The sequence below is a fragment of the Hylobates moloch genome, unplaced genomic scaffold (assembly GCF_009828535.3).
Source record: "Hylobates moloch isolate HMO894 unplaced genomic scaffold, HMol_V3 SCAFFOLD_12, whole genome shotgun sequence".
Lineage (NCBI taxonomy): Eukaryota > Metazoa > Chordata > Mammalia > Primates > Hylobatidae > Hylobates > Hylobates moloch.
In genome coordinates, this window is record NW_026652287.1 from 100748338 (window position 1) to 100761280 (window position 12943).

The 12943-nt window shown below is 47.1% G+C and overlaps 1 pseudogene; it reads left to right on the forward strand.

Moving 5' to 3' along the window:
* The first annotated feature begins 8538 nt into the window (after positions 1-8538).
* LOC116479700 (oligosaccharyltransferase complex subunit OSTC-like) lies at positions 8539-8990 on the forward strand (annotated as a pseudogene).
* Positions 8991-12943: the final 3953 nt, after the last annotated feature.

Below are 12943 nucleotides of genomic sequence, written 5' to 3' on the forward strand. Positions count from 1 at the left end.
ATAAATGAATTCAGTAAAGCTGGAGAATACAAAAATCAATGTAGGCCGGGTGTGGTGATTCACACCTGTAATCCCAGCACTTTGGGAAGCCAAGGCAGGTAGATCACGAGGTCAAGAGATCGAGACCATCCTGGCCAACATGGTGAAACCCCGTCTCTACTAAAAATACAAAAATTAGCTGGGTTTGGTGACGTGCGCCTGTAGTCCCAGCTACTCGGGAGGCTGAGTCAGGAGAATTGCTTGAACCTGGGAGGCACAGTTTGCAGTGAGCTGAGATCATGCTACTGCACTTCAGCCTGGGTGACAGAGCGAGATTCTGTCTCAAAAACAAAACAAAACAAAAAACAAAAACAAAAATCGGGCCAGGTACGGTGGTTCATGCCTGTAATCCCAGCACTTTGGGAGGCTGAGGCGGGTGGATCACCTGAGGTCAGGAGTTTGAGACCAGCGTGACCAACAAGGTGAAACCCCATCTCTACTAAAAATACAAAAAATTAGCTGGGCGTGGTAGTGGGCACCTGTAATCCCAGCTACTCAGGAGGCTGGGGCAAGAGAATTGCTTGAACTCGGGAGGCGGAGGTTGCAGTAAGCGGAGATCATGCCATTATACTCCAGCCTGGGGCGACAAGAATGTGACTCCATCTCAAAAAATATATATATATATATAAATTAGTAGCAGTTCTATACACCAATAACGAGCTAGCTGAAAAATCAACAAGTCAATCCCGTCTACCATGCCTACAAAAAATAAAATACCTAGAAATCAAATTTAACCAAGGAGGAAAAAGACTTCTACAAGAAAAACTAGAAAACCCTGGTGAAGAAAGGCCGGGCGTGGTGGCTCATGCCTGTAATCCCAGCACTTTGGGAGGCCGAGGCAGGTGGATCACGAGGTCAGGAGATGAGACCATCCTGGCTAACATGGTGAAACCCCGTCTCTACTAAAAATACAAAAAATTAGCCGGGCGTGGTGGCGGGCACCTGTAGTCCCAGCTACTCGGGAGGCTGAGGCAGGAGAATGGCGTGAACCTGGGAGGTGGAGCTTGCAGTGAGCCAAGATCGCGCCACTGCACTCCAGCCTGGGCAACAGAGCGAGACTCTGTCTCAAAAGAAAAAAAAAAAAAAAAAGAAAAGAAAAGAAAAGAAAAGAAAATCCTGGTGAAATAACTTTAAAAGGACACAAACAAATGAAAGGATAATTTCATGCTCATGGATTAGAAGAATTAATAATACCATTAAAATGACCGTAGGGCCCAAAGTAATCTACAGATTCAACGTATTTCCTATCAAAGTATCAAAGTACCAAGATTATTTTTTCACAAAATAGAAAAAACAACCTTGCCAGGCGTGGTGGCTCACACCTGTAATCCCAGCACTTTGGGAGGCCAAGGCAGGCAGATCATGAGCTCAGGAGATCGAGACCATCCTGGCTGACATGGTGAAACTCTGTCTCTACTAAAATACAAAAAATTAGCTGGGCGTGGTGGCACGCACCTGTAATCCCAGCTGCTCAGGAGGCTGAGGCAAGGGTATCGCTTGAACCTGGGAGGCAGAGGTTGCAGTGAGCCGAAATTGTGCCACTGCACTCCAGCCTGGCGACAAAGCAAGACTCCATCTAAAAAAAAAAAGGTCGGGCACAGTGGCTCACGCTTGTAATCCCAGCACTTTGGGAGGCCGAGGCAGGCGGATCATGAGCTCAGGAGATCGAGGCCAGCCTGACCAGCATGAAGAAACCCCGTCTCTACTAAAAATACAAAATTAGCCAGGCGTGGTGGCGAGTGCCTGTAATCCCAGCTACTCAGGAGGCTGAGGTAGGAGACTCGTTTGAATCCAGGAGGCAGAGGTCACAATGAGCCAAGATCATGCCACTGCACTCCAGCCTGAGTGACAGAGCGAGACTCCATCAAAAAAAAAAAAAAGAAAGAAAGAAGGAAGGAAGGAAGGAAGGAAGGAAGGAAGGAAGGAAAGAAAAGAAAGAAAGAAAGAAAGAAAGAAAGAAAGAAAGGAAAGAAGAAAGAAAAAGAAAGAAGAAAGAAAGAAAAAAGAAAGAAAGAGAGAGAGAAAGCAAGCAAGAAAGAAAAGAAAGACCTTACAATTCATTTGGAAACAAAAAGAGCTCAAATAGCAAAAGGAATCCTGAGCAAAAGGAATAAAGCTGGAGACACCATGTTACTTGACTTCAAAACATGTCAGAAGGCTCTGGTAACCAAAACAACATGGTATTGGCATAAAAACAGACATAGGGCTGGGTATGGTGGCTCACACCTGTAATCCCAGCACTGGGAGGCCAAGAGGGGCAGATAGATCCCTTGAGCTCAGGAGTTCAAGACCAGCCTGGGCAACATGGTGAAACCCCATCTCTACAAAAAATACAAAAATTAGCTGGGCATGGTGGCAGGAGCCTATAATCTGAGCTACCCAGGAGGCTGAGGCAGGAGAAGTGCTTGAACCTGAAGACCGAGGCTGCTGTGAACCAAGATCACACCACTGTACTCTAGCCTGGGTGACAGAGCGAGACTCCGTCTCAAAAACAAACAAACAAAAAAAATGAAACCAGAAACAAAAAAAAAACCCCAAACATATGGAGCAATGGTACAGTATAGAAGATCCAGAAATAAATCCATGTGTGTACCGGCTGGCCGCCGTGGCTCACTCCTGTAATCCCAGCACTTTGAAAGGCTGAAGTGGGCGGATCACCTGAGATCAGGGGTTCCAGACCAGCCTGACCAACGTGGCAAAACCCCGTCTCTACTAAAAATCCAAAAATTGGCTGGGCGTAATCCCAGCACTTTGGGAGGCCAAGGCGGGCAGATCACCTGAAGTCAGGAGTTCGAGACCAGCCTGGCCAACATGGTGAAACCCTGTCTCTACTAAAAATACAAAAATTAGCTGGACGTGGTGGCACATACCTATAGTCCCAGGTACTTGGGAGGCTGAGGAAGGAGAATTGCTTGAACCCGGGAGGCAGAGATTGTGGTGGGCTGACATCATGCCATTGCACTCCAGCCTAGGCAACAGAGCAAGACTCCATCTCAAAAAATAAAAATAAAAATAAGCCAGGGGTGGTGCCCACACCTGTAATCCCAGCTACTTGGGAGGCTGAGTGAGGAGAATTACTTGAACCTGGGAGGCAGAGGTTGCAGTGAGCCAAGATTAGGCCACTTCACTCCAGCCTGAGTGACAAGAGCAAAACTCTGTCTCGAAAAAAAAAAAAAAATTAGGTGGTTGTGGTGGCGCATGCCTGTCATCCCAGCTACTCAGGAGGCTGAGCCAGGAGAAGTGCTTGAAACTGGGTGGCAGAGGTTGCAGTGAGCCGAGATCTCACCACTGCACTCCAGCCTGGGCGACAGAGCAAGACTCTGTCTTGAAAAAAGAAAAAAGGGCCAGGCGTGGTGGCTCACGCTTGTAATCCCAGCACTTTGGGAGGCCGAGGCGGGCGGATCACGAGGTCGGGAGATCGAGACCACGGTGAAACCCCGTCTGTACTAAAAATACAAAAAAAAAATTAGCCGGGCGTGGTGGCGGGCGCCTGTAGTCCCAGCTACTCGGAGAGGCTGAGGCAGGAGAATGGCGTGAACCCAGGAGGCGGAGCTTGCAGTGAGCCGAGATTGCGCCACTGCACTCCAGCCTGGGCGATAGAGCGAGACTCCGTCTCAAAAAAAAAAAAAAAAAGAAAAAAGAAGAAAAAAAAAGAAATGATCCATGTGTGAGGAGTTGGATATCCTAGATGCCGTGATATGATGGTCATTACCTACTCCATGCATGTATCAAAATATCACATGTGCCCCGTTAATATGTACAATTGTTATGTATCAATTAAGAAAAAAGTTCCCTTCATTGGCTGTTTTAATTTTATACCACCCTAAGTGAAATATTGCTGCTTAGAAAGCTTAGCTGCAGAGTTTAGATTATAGTGAAAAGCCACACCTGAAGCAGAAGCTCTGCCAGGGGGAGGCTGCAGGGCTGATGTGGAGTCCCAGCTTGTCCAACCGGCGGTCCACGGGCTACCTGCAGCTCAGGATGGCTTTGAATGTGGTCTCACACAAATTCAGAAACTTTCTTAAAACATTATGAGTTTGTTTGCGATTCTGGGTTTTTTTTCAGCCCATCAGCTATCATTAATGTATTTTACGTGTACCCGAAGACAATTCTTCTTCTTCCAATGTGGCCCAGGGAAGCCCAAAGATTGGACACCACTGACTGTAGACAAATAAGGAGGCCACCTTCAGACAGAGCACTGTACACTGTTTTGTTTTTGTTTTTCTTTGAGATGGAGTCTCGCTCTGTCTCCCAGGCTGGAGGGCAGTGGGACCATCTCAGCTCAATGAAACCTCCGCCTCCCAGGTTCAAACGATTCTCCTGCCTCAGCCTCCAAGTAGCTGGGATTACAGGCACCCAACACCATGCCTGACTAATTTTTGTATTTTTAGTAGAGACAAGGTTTCACCTTGTTGGCCAGGCTGGTCTCAAACTCCTGACCTCAGGTGATCCACCTGCCTCGGCCTCCAAAAGTACTGGGATTACAGTCATGAGCCACCGAGCCCAGCCACAAAGTGACCTTCTAAAAAAAAAAAAAAAAAAAATCTTTTTGCAAGACAAAAAGTGCTCTCGTGATAATTTTTTTTTAATTTTTTTTTTTTTTGAGACATGGTCTCGCTCTGTCACTCAGGCTGGTGTGCAGCAGGCTCACGGCAGCCTCCTACCTGAACCTCCTGAGTAGCTGGGACTATAGTCACACATTACCATACCCAGATAATTTTTGCATTTTTGGTAGAGATGGGGTTTTGCCATGTGGCCCACACTGGTCTTGAACTCGTGGGCTGAAGTGGTCCACCCACCTCAGCCTCCCAAAGTGCCGGGATTATAGGCGTGAGCCTCTGCGCCTGGCCCTAATATTTGTGGTGGAAATAAGGAGATGATTATGGTATGATTTCACGCCTTCCACAGTTTATGGACATAAAAAGATTTTTTTTAAAAACATTGACTGTGCTTAAGGAGGAGAAGAATAATACGAACACACTTCATAGAATGCACTTTATAGGCAAAGTAGGTTAACCGAATAGTGAGTGAGTTCCAAATTTTTAAAGTCCTGTTGCTCACAGGAGGGAGGAAGGACTATGTGAAGAGTAAAGTCTAATTCAAACTTGAGGTGAACCGGCTGGGCACAGTGGCTCACGCCTGGAATCCCAGCACTTTGGAAGGCTGAGGCAGGTGGATCACCTGAGGTCAGGAGTTCGAGACCAGCCTGACCAACATGGTGAAACCCCGTCTCTATTAAAAATACAAAAATTAGCCGGGCATGGTCATGGGCGCCTGTAATCCCAGCTACTCAGGAGGCTGAGACAGGAGAATTGCTTGAATCCAGGAGGTGGAGGTTGCTGTGAGCCAAGATCGTGCCACTGCACTCCAGCCCAGGTGACAGAGCAAGACTCCACCTCGAAAATAAAAAGTAGGCTGGGTGGTGCAGTGGCTCATGCCTGTAATACTAACACATTGGGAGGCCAAGGCAGGAGAATCGCTTGAGCTCAAGAATTCAAGACCAGCCTGAGAAACATAGGAAGACCCCATCTCTACAAAAAATTTAAAAATGAGTGGGCGTGGTGGCATACACCTGTAGTCCTAGCTAGTTGGGAGGCTGAGACAGGAGGATGGCTTGAACCCAGGAGGTTGAGGTTGCAGTGAGCTATGATCCTACCACTGCCTGGACAACAGAGTGAAACCAGTCTCAAAAACAAAACACAAAAAAACAGCAGCATAGAAATAGGATTGGACGTGGCCGAGTGCAGTGGCTCATGCCTGTAATGCCAGCTCTTTGGGAGGCCAAGGCAGGTGGACCAGTTGAGGTCAGGCGTTCGAGACCAGCCTGGCCAACATGGTGAAACCTCGTCTCTAAGAAAAATACAAAAATTAGCTGGCCATGCTGGCAGGCGCCTGTAATCCTAGCTAATTGGGAGGCTGGGGCAGGAGAATGGCTTGAACCCAGGAGGCGGAGGTTGCAGTGAGCTGAGATTGTGCCACTGCACTCCAGCCTGGGCAATAGAGTGAGACTCAGTCTCAAAAAGAAAAAAAGAAAAAAAAGACGCCCTTTCTATGTTAAAGAATATTTTAAAAGAGAAAGAAAGAAAAGAAATAGGATTGGACAAAACAGATCTGACCTAAAGGTCATAGACTGCAGGGCGCGGGCGAACGGGGAACCCAGCTAACCTGTCTCTCTGGATTCCTCCTGGCCTCTCTGAGCAGCCTTCCCTGCTGCTGGGCAGAGGGCAGAAGCCTCTCTGGAATGAGGGTTATAGACCTAAAACCAAACAAGATAGGACAGGAATTCCTTTATGGTCAGTGTTTACAGAGAAAGATGGAGGGAAAATTAGTCAGAGATTTTAGGTTTTATGGCCGGATTTGGGGAAAAGGGATTCTCCTGTCTACGGCTCACTTTGGGAAAGACAGTTTCTAGTTTCTATGGCTAGCCTTGGGGCAGAAGGAGGGTCAGGAAGAAACTTCCGCTTCTGAAGCTTCTTCGGAAGCCTTCGTTTTGAGGTTATCGGTTTCTGAGCCCCAATATTAGCCTGCCAAAGTCTAAGCTTTCAAAGCGCCTGTCAAACTCTTGTGTATACGTATTTTAAAGTCCAAAATCAACAGCTCACATATGGGGTCCAAGAGGAACGGGGAGTTCACTGCACGTTCTCAAGTGTGAGATCTTTGTTGTTGTTTTTGTTGTTGTTGTTGTTGTTGAGATGGAATCTCACTCTGTCGCCCAGGCTGGAGTGCAGTAGCACCATCTCAGCTCAACTGTAACCTTCACCTCCCAGGTTCTAGCAGTTATCCTGCCTCAGCCTCCCAAGTATCTGGAATTACGGGCACATGCCATCATGCCCCACTAAATTTTTTTTTTTTTTTTTTTGTATTTTTAATAGATACGGGGGTTTCATCATGTTGACCAGGCCAGTCTCAAACTCCTGACCTCAAGCGATCTGCCCACCTCGGCCTCCCAAAGTGCTGGGACTACAGGCATGAGCCACTGCACCTGGCCTCATGTGTGAGATCTGATAAGAAGTCACGCACTAGAAGGAAGGGAAGAGTGTACTCCACAACCCCAGACGATGTGGTCGGAATCATTTCAAACCTACAGAACAAGAGTTTCATAGAGAATTGGGACAGAACATGGCCTCCAGTAAGCCCCCCTAAATAATTCTCAAGTAACACTTCTCTAATGACGAAGGAGATTGAGGAGTTTTTTTCCTGTGTTTATTGACCATGTGGGTATTTTGCGTTTGTAAAATATGTGCCCAAGCCTTTTGCCCGTTTCTCCAGTGGGTAGTATTTCCTTTCTTTTTTTTTTTTTGAGACAGGGTCTCGCTCTGTTGCCCAGGCTGGAGTGCAGTGGGGCGATCTCAGCTCACTGCAAGCTCCACCCCCCGGAGTCAAGCGATTCTCCCGCCTCAGCCTCTCAAGTAGCTGGGACTATAGGCATGCACCACCGTGGCTGGCTAATTTTTATACTTTTAGTAAAGACAGGATTTCACCATGTTGGCCAGGCTAGTCTTGAACTCCTGACCTCAGGTGATCTGCCTGTCTCGGCCTCCCAAAGTGCTAGGATTGCATGTGTGAGCCACCATGCCCAGCTGAAGTTCTTTACATTTTAGATACAATTCCCACTCTGTGGATTGCTTTTTCAATTTCTCAATAACGTCCTTTTAAAACCAAAAGTTGGCTGGGCACGGTGGCTCACACCTGTAATCCCAGCACTTTGGGAGGCCGAGGCGGGTGGATCACCTGAGGTCAAGAGTTCGAGACCAGCCTGACCAACATGGAGAAACCCCGTCTCTACTAAAAGCACAAAATTAGCCGGGCGTAGTGGTGCATGTCTGTAATCCCAGCTACTCGGGAGGCTGAGGCAGGAGAATCACTTGAATCCGGGAGGCGGAGGTTGCAGTGACCCGAGATTGCACCATTGCACTCCAGCCTGGGCAACAAGAGTGAAACTCTGTCTCAAAAAAAATAAATAAATAAAAATAAATTAAAAAGAGGTGTTTCCCTAGCGTGAAGACATGAAGCTCTTCTGTAAACTTCATTGTTCTGCCTTTAACATTTCACTCTACAACCCACTAGAATTAATCTTCCATATATATAGCATGGGGTGGAGGTCAAACACCTTTTTTCCATATGGATGTTCAGCTGTCCCAGTGCCATTTATTTAAAAGATACTCCTGGACCTGGCGCAGTGGCTCATGCCTGTAATCCCAGCACTTTGGGAGGCCCAGGTGGGTGGATCACCTGAGGTCAGGAGTTCAAGACCAGCCTAACCAACATGGCAAAACCCTATCTCTGCTAAAAATACAGAATTAGCCAGGTTTGGTGGCACATGCCTGTAATCCTGGCTACTCGGGAGGCTGAGGCAGGAGAATCCCTTGAACCTCGTAGGCGGAGGTTGCAATGAGCCGAGATCACATCATTGCACTCCAGCCTGGGCAACAAGAGCGAAACTCTGTCTCAAAAAATAAGAAAAAATAGAGGCCGAGAATGGCCCTTGCTGCCACCAACATGGCGACTTTGTACCGTGTCCCGTTCTTAGTGCTTGAATGTCCCAACCTGAAGGTGAAGAAGCCGCCCTGGCTGCACATGCTGTTGGCCATGACTATGTATGCTCTGGTGGTGGTGTCTTACTTCCTCATCACCAGAGGAATCCTTTATGATGTTATTGTTGAACCGCCAGGTGTTGGCTCTGTGACTGATGAACAAGGGCATCAGAGGCCAGTAGCTTTCTTGGCCTACAGAGTAAGTGGACAATATTATTATGGAAGGACTTGGATCCAGCTTCCTGTTTACAATGAGAGGTTTAGGTTTCATAATCCTGGACCGATCGAATGCACCAAATATCCCAAAACTCCATAGATTTCTTCTTCTATTCGTTGGATTCGTCTGTGTCCTATTGAGTTTTTTTCATGGCTAGAGTATTCGTGAGAATGAACCTGCCAGGCTATCTAATGGGTTAGAGTGCCTTTAAGAAGAAATCAGTGGATACTGGATTTGCTCCTGTCAATGAAGTTTTAAAGCCTGTCCAGTCCTCTAATATGAAATGTAGAAAAGAAGGAAGAGCAGCAGTAAAAGAAATATCTAGTGGAAAACCAGGAAGTGTATTGAAGCTTGGACTAGAATTTCTTCTTTATTAAAGAGACAAATTTATCACAGTATTTTTTTTTCCTGCTGAACATATTGCTATACCAACAATGATGAGTGGCATTTTCTTCTTAGTTTTTCATTTCTTTAAGAAAATATAGGCCAGGCGCGGTGGCTCACTCCTGTAGTCCCAGCACTTTGGGAGGCCAAGGCGGGCAGATCATAAGTTCAGGAGTTCCAGACCAGCGCGGCCACCATGGTGAAACCCCGTCTCTACTAAAAATACAAAAATTAGCCGGGCATGGTGGCGGGTGCCTGTAGTCCCAGCTACTTGGAAGGCTGAGGCAGGAGAATCACGTGAACCTGGGAGGCGGAGGCTGCAGTGAGCCTAGATCGCTGCCACGGCACTCAAGCCTGGGCGACAGAGTGAAACTCTGTTTCAAAAAAAAAAAAAGAAGAAGAAAGAAAAGAAAATATACTCCATACCTACAACTATAATAGCAAATATAGTGATTATTTTTTACAACCCCCTTAACATTTTTTGGAGATGACATTTCTGATTTTCAGAAATTAACATAAAATCAAGAAGCAAGATTCCATGAGCTGAGAACTCTGGACAGCTGGTCAGCTTTACCTACGGAGCTTTGGCTTTAACTAGAGCCTGTGATGGTAGATTATTTCAGACAGGTATGTAAGACTGTTGCCTGAACAATAACATGTATGAAAGGAGCAGAAATAAATACTTTTTCTAATTAAAAAACAAAATAAGAATAAAAAAAATCACTATGAGCATGGTAGCTCATGCCTGTAATCTTAGCACTTTGGGATGCCAAGGTGGGTGGATCGCTTGAACCAGGAGTTTAAGGAGTTGGAGACCAGCCTGGGCAACATAGCAAGACCCCATCTCTAAAAAAAAAAAAAAAAAAAAAAAAAAGAATACTAAAGATTCAGAGATAGAAAACTGGAAATTACTCATATTGCCTCCAGATTTTTTTTTTTTTTTTTTTTTTTGATGGAGTCTTGCTGTGTCACCCAGGCTGGAGTGCAGTGGCACGATCTTGGCTCACTGCAAACTCCACCTCCCATGTTCAAGCAATTCTCCTGCCTTAGCCTCCCAAGCAGCTGGGATTACAGGCATACGCCACCAAACCCAGCTAATTTTGTACTTTTAGCAGAGACGGGGTTTTGCCACGTTGGTCAGGCTGGTCTTGAACTCCTGACCTCAGGTGATCCAACCGCCTCGGCCTCCCAAAGTCCTGGGACTACAGGCATGAGCCACCACACCCGGCCAGTAGTCTTTTATCCTTGTAACAGATTCATCTTTTCTAGGGAAATGGAGACCTTTCACTTTCATGTCCTTTTTATGTCCCCGTTGATTGCATCTCTGCCTCCATTCTGTTGATCGGAATGACACTGACTTAATTTGGGTTCTCTAAAGCAGACACTGATACAAAGGCTTGAGTTCCAGAGGTTTATTTAGAATGTGATCCTAAACCAAGCGGGAGGTAGCAGGGAGGGTAAGACAGGGAAGGATGGGGAGCCAACTTCTTATCTAAGGACATGTTGAGGCCAGGCGTGGTGGCTCACGCCTGTAATCCCAGCACTTTGGGAATCGGAGGCAGGCAGATCACAAGGTTGGGAGTTTGAGACCACCCTGGCCAACACAGTGAAACTCCGTCTCTACTAAAAATGCAGAAAACAGGCCAGGTGCGGTGGCTCACGCCTGTAATCCTAGCACTTTGCGAGGCAGAGACGGGCGGATCACCTGAGGTCGGGAGTTGGAGACCAGCCTGACCAACATGGAGAAACCCCGTCTGTACTAAAAATACAAAAATTAGCCTGGCGTGGTGGCGCATGCCTGTAATCCCAGCTACTTGGGAGGCTGAGGCAGGAGAATCACTTAAACCCGGGAGGCAGAGGTTGCGATGAGCCGAGACAGTGCCATTGCACTCCAGCCTGGGCGACAAGAGCAAAACTTCATCTCAAAAAAAAAAAACACAAAACAGAAAAAATTAGCCAGGCCTGGTGGCAGACGCCTGTGGTCCTAGCTACTCAGGAGGCAAAGGCAGGAGAATTGCTTGAACCTGGGAGGCAGAGGTTGCAGTGAGCCGAGATCATGCTACTGCACTCCAGCCTGGGTGACAGAGTGGGACTCTATCTCAAAAAGAAAAAAAAAAAAAAAAGGATAAGTCGCCGAAGTCTGTGAAGTGGACAATGAGGGTTTGATTCCTTTGAAGCCTGTTGAAGACTGTTTACGCTTCCTCTTATCATCCCCTGCCTCATCGCCTGCCACAGAGATGAAAGGCTGGGACATTTCTGTGCCAAATTTCATCCCACATTGGGTGACGGTTTCTCTGAGACATGTTGACTTCCTGCAATTCAAAGCTACTTTCTTCTTTAGACAGGGTCTCGCTCTGTCCCCCAGGCTAGAGTGCTATGGCGTGATCTCGGCTCACTGCAAGCTCCGCCTCCTGGGTTCACGCCATTCTCCTGCCTCAGCCTCCCAGTAGCTGGGACTACAGGCGCCCGCCACCTTGCCCGGCTAATTTTTTGTATTTTTAGTAGAGACAGGGTTTCACCATGTTAGCCAGGATGGTCTCGATCTCCTGACCTCATGATCCGCCCACCTTGGCCTCCCAAAGTGCTGAGATTGCAGGTGTGACCCACCGCACACGGCCTATTTTCTTCTTTAGACAGGGTCTCGCTCTGTCCCCTAGGCTGGAGTGCAGTGGTGCGATCTCGGCTCGCTGCAACCTCTGCCTCCTGGGTTCAAGAGATTCTCCTGCCTCAGCCTCCTGAACAGCTGGGATTACAGACATGCGCCACTACGCCCGGCTAATTTTTTGCATTTTTTGGTAGAGATGGGGTTTCACCATGTTGGTCAGGCTGGTCTCGAACTCCTGGCCTCAAGTGATCTGTCTGCCTTGGCCTCCCAAAGTGCTGGGATTACAGGTGTGAGCCACCCCGCCCGGCCAAAGCTATTTTCCATTTTTAATTTTTTGTTGTTGTTGTTTTCAGACTGAGTCTCACTCTGTTGCCCAGGCTGGAGTGCAGTAGCATGATTTCTAAATTTTTTATTTTTAGTAGAGACGGGGTTTCACCTTGTTGCCCAGGCTGGTCTCGAATACCTGACCTCAGGTGATCCACTCTCCTCAGCTGCCCAAAGTGCTGGGATTACAGACATGGGCCACCATGCCCGGCTTGCCAAAGCTATTTTCTATGGGATAAATGACAGCAGAAAGGACCCCAGAGCAGAATACTAAAAGATGTATGGCACGCTCACGAGGTGAGAGTATGGTAGAATCAAGTGAGTCTCTGCTTTCATGAGACTGAACAGTGAGGCTCAGGTTAAAATTAGAGGTGTACAAGAGAGTATGATATGGACATCTGCTACTGAACAATCCTTGTGCTTCTTGAAAATGCTCATTTCCATATTTTTTATTTTTTATTTTTTTTCAGATACAAGGTCTCACTGTGTCACCCAGGCTAGAATGCAGGGGCACAATTAAGGTTCACTAAAATCCCAACCCCCCGGATTCAAGCAATCCTCCTGCCTCAGCCTCTGGAGTAGCTGGGACTGCAGTTGCATGCCACAGTGCCCAGCTGATTTTTTTATTTTTTGTAGAGGCAAGGGCTTGCTATGTTGCCCAGATTGGTCTTGAACTCCTGGCCTCAAATGATCCTCCCACCTGTGCCTCCCAAAGTGCTGGGATTACAGGCATAAGCCACTGCACCCAGCCTCATTTCTATATGTAAGTTCATTTAGTCATTAAGTCTTTAAGCAAAGATCCAGCCACGATCTATATAAAATTTTCAATACAGGCCAGGC